Source organism: Sorex fumeus, unplaced genomic scaffold, assembly GCF_029834395.1.
Source record: "Sorex fumeus unplaced genomic scaffold, SorFum_2.1 ptg000034l, whole genome shotgun sequence".
NCBI lineage: Eukaryota > Metazoa > Chordata > Mammalia > Eulipotyphla > Soricidae > Sorex > Sorex fumeus.
In genome coordinates this window covers 39,690,116-39,698,209 of record NW_026606091.1, presented here as the reverse complement: position 1 = coordinate 39,698,209, position 8,094 = coordinate 39,690,116, and the positions used below count along the sequence as shown (strand labels likewise).

Genomic DNA, 8,094 nt, shown 5'->3' with positions numbered 1-8,094 from the left:
GTTGTGATCATCTGAGCGAAGAGCCAGGAGTAAGCCCGGAGCACCCCAAACTGTGGCCCCAAACAAAAATCAAATTAGGTTTATACTATCATATTATGGTATATTAATAACATTTAAAAATAAACAATGTATATTTCTTTGTCAATAACGTTAATCTTAAATGGCTTGATGGATTTCTCATCCGTCTAAAACATTTTATCCAGCCTCTTAATAACCAATTCGATTATTTTGAATAGTCTGGCAAACTCCTCGTGGCGTACCCAATATGCCAAATACCAGCAACAATGATGGGTCTCATTCTCCTGAAGAGCCTTGAATATAATCTCAGGGCTAGGATGAAGGAGACGTTACTGGGGCCTGCTCGAGGCAATCAAATATTTTAATATTTTATAAAATACAGAGAAATGAATGATATTTTGAATCTCTTTTATTTATTTTTTTAATGATCACGATTTAATATATGTTAGCTCTGTAGTAAAAAACAGAGAAACCAAATTTGTTTGTTTGTTTGGTTTGGGGTCCACACTCGACCCCACCTGAGGCTTCTTTCTGGCCACTTGGCATCCAGCTCTCGGAAAAGTCCAGGGCAATCTGCCAGCCGGTTGCAAAGAGTCACTGGTAAGGGAATCTTCCCCGAGCATTGATTTTTGCCCCATGCCATTTGCAGGGAGTGAAAACTTGCACCAGGACTTTGACCGGGACGTTGAGTGACAGGTCCTAGTTCGCGCCTGCGCACCGCGTCGCGCGCGTCACCCGGCAGGTTGTACTGGAGACCCATCCTCCTGGCGGCTGTTTCAGAGGATGGGCATGAGAAAGACGTGCAGCCTCGGGTACCCGGCTGCTACTGTCCCCCACGGATAGGGCACAGCTCGGGGCAGGGCCAGAGGAGCAGCTCCGTCCCTGGTGCCTGGACCCGCTTAGGCTTGGCCCCCTGCCCGTCGCAGTGCGCTGTGCTCTGGACCCCCCCCCCACCTCCTCTTCCTCCCCCCACCCCCCAGACCCCTTGCTCCCTTTTGATATCTCACAGGTTCTCAGCAGGCCTCAGAGCTACTGTTGCAACTATTTGAAGGCGGAGATGGGCCCCGGTTCAACTTTCTGAGCGTGTTCTGCTCAGCTGCTCGTGCACGCGGTTGCAGTGCTCGGGGTGATTATATGCAGAAAACGAACGTGGCATTCTATGGCATCACCTGAGCGTGTCTGTGGAATAACAGGAATTTGTAGGACCCCATTGCCCGGGATCCTTCCCATGCCCCATGTGATGGACAATATGACAAAAATCGGGAGCCTTCCCCTTTTCTAAGGGGGACTCATACTTACCTGGCAGGCTCTCAGAGTAATGGGGACATCAAGTGAGATGTGAAAATGCCAAAGTGTAAAAAAGAAAAAAGAAGAAAAGAAAAGAAAACCCCAATCAAGTAAAAAAGAAAACACACCGAGTTAAAGCCAGATAATACCTTAAGCTTAAAAAAAATCTGTGCTGTAGTCTATCTCCCTGATTTCTAGTCCCCATAATTACCAATCACCTTCAAATTCCAAATTGTGTCTTGTTATGTCTGTTTCGGTGTTTTTGTGTGTGTTTTTTTTGGGGGGGGGGGGAGAGGGATAAGGGTCAGATATGAACCACATCTACACCTTGGTGCCCCGTCCTGTTATAAGTGTGTTTGGGGGATCCCTTCCAGGGGTTACCAGGGTTTGAGCCTGATCCTCTGCCCATTGAGATCCCTCTCTGGCCCAACATTGCAGCTTGTGGCGAACAGTTCATGCCATTCAGAATCCTGGTATGTGATCTCCTTCCTTCTCTGAAAATGCTCGTTATGTTTCCTGGGTCTGATTTTTCTGAAATTTCACAGGGACATTCTTTGGAGTGGGTCTTTTCACCCATTTTGTCTCAGAAGATTGTCTCAACATGGAAGGTCTTTAGTTTGTGAAAAATATGAGCCTGGCAAGCTCCCCATGACGTATTCGATATGCCAGACACAGTAACAACAAAGTCTCCAATGGAGACGTTACTGGGCCCGCTCGAGCAAATCGACGATCAACGGGAGGGCCTTTACCTTTACCTTATTCTTACACTATATCTCTGGATATCTTGTTCCTCAAACTTATGCCATATTTTGATCCTCTTTTCCCCCCTCCTCCCCCCCACCCTTAGTTTTATTCTGGGTGTGTCGCAATTTCTTGACTATTTTATTTTTGCTGCTTGTTTGTGTTTGTTGGACCACACCTGGCGGTGATCAGGGATTGCTTCAAAGGTTTGGCTCATGCCCATGGGCATATGGAAGACGGTTTGTAGCCAGTGGGGCTCAGCCTGCTGGAGGCAGTATTCCTTGTTCATAGGGAAAGCGGCTCTGAAGCACTTTACTCTGTCAGCCACTAGGTGGTGCTATAGACTAGTTTTTATTCCTTTGGTTTCAGCAGGTCCTTGACTTTTATTTTTTTGAATTCGAATAAGCACATGAGGTATTCAGAATGGGGCTAACTTAAAATTTTGGGGGGGTTGTTATAGCAGATTATATATTATAGAAAAACTAAATATGAAATATTAGGTATTTTATTAGTTGTTTTACTAATGGAAATGGCAATAAAATAATCTTTTGTCTGTTGTTCTTGGAACTAATTTCTCGATTTTAATGATATCTGTAAGTGTGTGTTAAGCACCTATTGTATGTTGAGCACTGAAGTAAGTGCTTTGAGTAAGGAAAAAATTGATGCTTCTTCAGCTTTTCAATATTTCTTTTGTTCTTTTTTCTTTTTCTTTTCTTTTCTTTTCTGCTTTTTGGGTCACACCCGATGTTGCACAGGGATTACTCCTGGTTCTGCACTCAGGAATTACTCCTGGCGGTGCTCAGAGGACCATATGGGATGCTGGGAATAGAACCTGGGTCAGCTGCGCCCAAGGCAAACGCCCTACCCGCTGTGCTATCCCTCCAGTCCCTCAATATTTCTTGAACGGCCATTTTAAGTCCCAGAATTAACAAGCAGGGGGACAGGCAGGTGACTATTTAAGTATTAAATCTATTACAGATTCATTGTTCATGATATTAATTACATTATTTTATTATAAAATTAAGCAACAGCTTGATATTTTTCGCAGTATATTTCTTTTAAATTTCCAATGAAAATTGTCTTTCTGTATGTTTTGCATTAAAAAAAAAAGTTAGTTCCAATGGTATCGTTAAATCTCTCTTCAATAAATTCATTTGTTATCATTGTTATTTTCAAGTTTTATGATTGCCTGGGCAGCCATCAGTGAGCTCATGGACTGGCCATTAATTCACTCCCCACCCTGATTCCCAACATGTGAGCCATTGTTTAAGTTGACAGACAGAGGACAGTTAGTCAGAACATCAACAACGTTCACTAGGCACATGAGAACCAGAGACTATGCTTGTAGTACAAAGCCACGCCCTTTACATTCAATTGTTAATGTAGGCTTTGAAAGTCTATTTTCTTTGCTCAATCCTTAGACACAACTGTATCACTGTCATCCTGTTGGTCATTGATTGCCTCGAGCAGGCTCCAGTAACATCTAGCCCTGAGATTTGAAAAAGTGCCACATTTGAGGCTCTTTCAGGGTCAGGAGAATGAGACCCATCATTTTACTGGTTTTTGGCATATTGAATACACGACGGGGAGTTTGCCAGACTCTGCCGTGTGGGCAGGATACTTTTGGTAACCTGCCAGGTTCTCCAGAGTCAGACCTAGAAAATAAGTGCGGCCGCATGCTTCTGGGAGCAGAGTTTTATAGTCTCTGGGTCTTGGCCATTGTTGGGATTACACAGCACCGGGGCAGTTGGTCGGTAACACCTGGAAGATGGGGGATCTGGGTGCAGGAGGCCCCAGTCCCAATCTGAGCAGGCTTGGAGATCTACGCCCCAGGTTCCGCACACCTGGGTTCCTCTGCCGGTTCCTTCCTTGGAGAAGGGTGGGTTGAGTTTCCCCCTCACCGCGAGCAGAGCCTCGACAGCTGAAGACCTCCGGTTCCAGCCACAGTCATGCTTAAGACCACTCTCCACATGTTCGGACGAGCCTCACGCATGAAGGAACTGGCAGAGGAACCCAGGTGTGTGGAACCCGGGACATAGATCTCCAAGCCTGCTCGGATTGGGACTGGGGCCCCCTCCACCCAGATACACCTGGAATTTTGGACAAATGTTTAGGCGAAGGTATTTCTGGACTTCTGGTATTTCAGATTTCCAGTGCTAAATATGATTGATTTCTTTGCTTCGGAAGCATCTTTCAGCTTTAGGACTCATACTTAGATTGTAAATTTTTCCATGAAGGTCTTCATTCAAATGAAAACCCATTGTCTCTCAGTGTTGTCCAGTATATTTTTCTTCACCTCCACAGCTATACGAAACACTGTCCACAAACACTGTCCTCCTGTTGTTCGTTGATTTGCTCGAGTGGGCCCAGTAGCATCTTCATTTTGAGACTTGTTGTTACTGTGTTTGGGATATTGAATATGTCACGGGTAGCTTGCCAGGCTTTGCCGCGCGGGCGAGATACTCTCAGTAGCTTGCCGGGCTCTCTCAGAGGGGCAGAGGAATCGAACCCGGCTCGGCCAGGCTGGCTGTGCGCAGGCAAATGCCCTACTGCTGTACTATCTCTCCAGCTATATGAAATAGGTCTTAATTTAGTTGTTGATTTACTTGCTTATATTTTAGTTTTACTTGTGTGTCATCAATTGCTTTTGTAGTATCTTCATAATTTATTACCTGTTTTCAGCATTGTGTTTAATAAGAGGCTCTGTTATCTCTTTTGTCCTTTTACAGACACTTCTGGATTTTTTTAAACATGCTTTATTATCTATGTTCAAATATCCTTATACTTTAAAAAGAGCTCTTAGGAAATCAACATTACTCAGGTTAAATTTCTGAAAACCTATTCTAAATTGTCTTCTCAAGTAACTTAACAATGTTCCTCTAAGTAGAGCCCACATTGGAGATGATTTTATGTGTAAAGATCCTGAATATTGCAAAAAGATATTCAATTTTTGTACTTAAAGTCATCTGAAGCTACTTCTTGGCAGAGAATGAAACCTAAAAATAGAAGTTAAAAAGTAATGAAAAATAGTAACTTTAGAGGCAACCTCCATCGAATTACCTTTTTTAGAGTATTTAGAATTTAATTTCAGTTGGTATGGAGCCATTTAGGAGGAATGGTGATGAGGGGAGGCACACTTGAGGGCACCCAGGGGCTAATCCTAGTTTGGTTATTGGGACTCTCTCCCATTGTTACTCAGGTGACCATTTAGTCCCAGAGATAAAACCTGGGGCTCCGGAATGCAGAGCCCTCTGGCTAGTTCCCTACCTTGGAGCCTATACAATTTTTGGAGTGAGGCATATTGATGGATCCATGTTACTATCACTGTAACACTTTCCTCCTGTTGTTCATCGATTTACTCGAGTGGGCACCAGTGGGCTCTCGAGTGGGCTCCATCGTGAGACTTGTTGTTACTGTTTTTGGCATATCGAATACACCAAGGGAGCTTGCCAGGCTTTGCTGTGTGGGCGAGATACTCTTGGTAGCTTGCCGGGCTCTCCAAGAGGGACGAAGGAATTGAACCTGGGCTGGCCGCATGCAAGGAAAATACACTATCCGCTGTGCTATTGCTCCAGCCATGTTACTCCAGCCATATTCTAAATGGACTCTTTATTATTTATTTATTTATTTATTTATTACTTAAAATGTGGTATACTTGTTACTATGTTTTTTTAAATTTTTTTATTTTTATTAGTGAAACACCATGAGGTACAGTTGTAGACTTACAAATTTTTGTGCTTCGGTTTCAATTATACAATGATCAAATACCCATCTCTCCACCAGTGCCCATTTTCCACCACCATGGGTCCCAGTATCCTTCCCACGCCCCATCCCTCCCATCCCACCCTGCCTCTGTGGCAGGGCATTCCCTTTTGTTCTCTCTCTCCCTTTGGGTCCTGTGGTTTGCAAGAGAGGCATTGAGTGGCAATCATGTTTGGTCTATAGTCCACTTTGAGCATGCATCTCCCATCCTCGGAGGATCCTCCCAACACCCTTTATTTGGTGCTCCCTTCTCTATCTGATCTGCCTTTTCTCCTAGCATGTGTGGCTGGACTCCAAGCCATGGAGCAAACCTCCTGGTACCCTCCTGGTACTAATCTCGGCCACTCTTGGGTGTTAGTCTCCTACTAAATGGACTCTTTAAAGGGAGCTAGGATCCTCTTGCCCATTTGACTGGTTAGTTCTTTCCTCATTACTAGTCAGCTGCCTTTCTTATTTTTAAAGAGATTTTAATAAATATTTACTTCAAGTCCTATATCATGTTCTAATCCCTATTTTAGAAAATGTCACTGATATCTCCTTCTAGCCAAGAGAACATCAGATGTGCTTGACACAGAAAACTGTGAGATATAAATTTTGCTTTAATTTTTACTATTTTCACTTTACTTTGAAGTTGATTATTTCTATTTTACAGATTAAAACAGAAAAAAATAGATTCTCAAAAAGTAACAAAATGAGAAGTTTAGATATGGTGCAATAATTTAATTTGATCCTGGTTGACTGTCATATAGTTAAATTATACTTTTTCATACTATTTTTTAACTGTAAGACTTGTTTATTTGAATTTTCCATGAGAATGCAATATCATTCTTTGAACAAAATTATGTACTTTGGAAACCACCTTTGGGTGAAGTTTTCGAAAAACATGTTAAATAAGCTCTAAAGGAAAGGAAAATTGTATTGTTTTAACTTAGAAGACTATGCACATTTTTGTCATATGTATTGTGGTGATACTCAGCAACATCTTTATTGAAAACATCAATATTTCCACATTACACGTCCCCAGATTTGGACTTTTTAGCCTCCGAATTCTGTGTCACTTTTGACTTGCTTCTTTCCCAATTCCACTCAGACCTTATTAATGGTTTGTTTCATATCTCTTTATCAGTTTTCTTCAGAACGTTCATCAGTCCCTCACTAGAATCTGTCTTGGTGACATAGGTGGGCTCTTCTTTCTTTTCTTGAGTCAGCCACCACCGGTGTGTTTTCTGCTTTCTTTCTACATAAGATAAGAACTGTGTCTGTCTTGACTTTTTTGGAACTGCCTTCCACAGAGATGGTTTTTAAGAGTATGTTCACAAGCAGCAAGTGATTCTTCCCACTTAGGTTCTTTACCAGAGAGCAAATGACATCTCCATGCTTTAGGGGTGGCCTGGTATACTCCAGTGAAGATGATATTGATCTCACAAATTTGTTTGACCAATCACATCCATAATTATTGATTTTCATGGGTCCCCTGTTGTCATAGGAGCACCCAGGCCAGCAGGTTCTTCATTGTCACCAGTTTTCTTCTGTAGTTCCTGATGCATCTTGCTTCTGGTTTCTGTTTCGGTTCTCAAGGCAACACATACTCTTTTCCTTGGGATCTATTCTGTCAGTACCTTCACTTCTTCTAGATCTTTCCCTGGCTCTTCCAGGACTGAAGCCATGATCAGGCTAGGTGGCTGAGGTATAGCTGCACTATAATACTAGGAAAGACTTTGTTTGTGTTGTTGTTGTTGGTTTTATTTTTCTGGTGCTTGGACTCAGGACTTACTCCTGGCACTGAGCTCAGGGTTCACTTTTGGCTGGACTCAGGTGACCATATGGGAGCTGGGTTCAAACCCCAAGTTACATGTGTGCAGGCCAAGCACGCTCAACTTCTAGAAATAGTGGTGCTCAGAATAGCTTTGTAGACACACAGAACTCAGTTTTGTTGTTTCCATGTTTCGTTTTTCTTTTCATTTAAAATGTTTTGTTTAGTTTCAAAACAAAACAATACCCTTTGTACTGTTTCTCTGGCCTGCAATATTGATATTCAAATCTTCCACTGTGTTTATAAATAAGGTATCAAAGAATAACTTTCTACATGTATCCTTGGGAATACACCTGCATGCAGACTTAATGAATCAACTCCATACTTTTTATATAGTTGACTTAGAATTTCAATCGCAGTGCCTTGAATTTCCTCCTTTTTAGGGGACCTCTCAAGTGATCTCAGGAAGCCCAGGATCCTACCAATTATTGCAGGCAACTGCGCTGGCCATTCACTGCAGGGGCCAGAGGCAT

The 8,094-nt window shown here is 42.6% G+C and overlaps 1 pseudogene; it reads right to left on the bottom strand.

Annotated features, from left to right (window-relative positions):
* Window positions 1–6,843: 6,843 nt before the first annotated feature.
* LOC130026649 (calcyclin-binding protein-like) lies at window positions 6,844–7,475 on the bottom strand (annotated as a pseudogene).
* Between the last annotated feature and the right edge of the window lie 619 nt (window positions 7,476–8,094).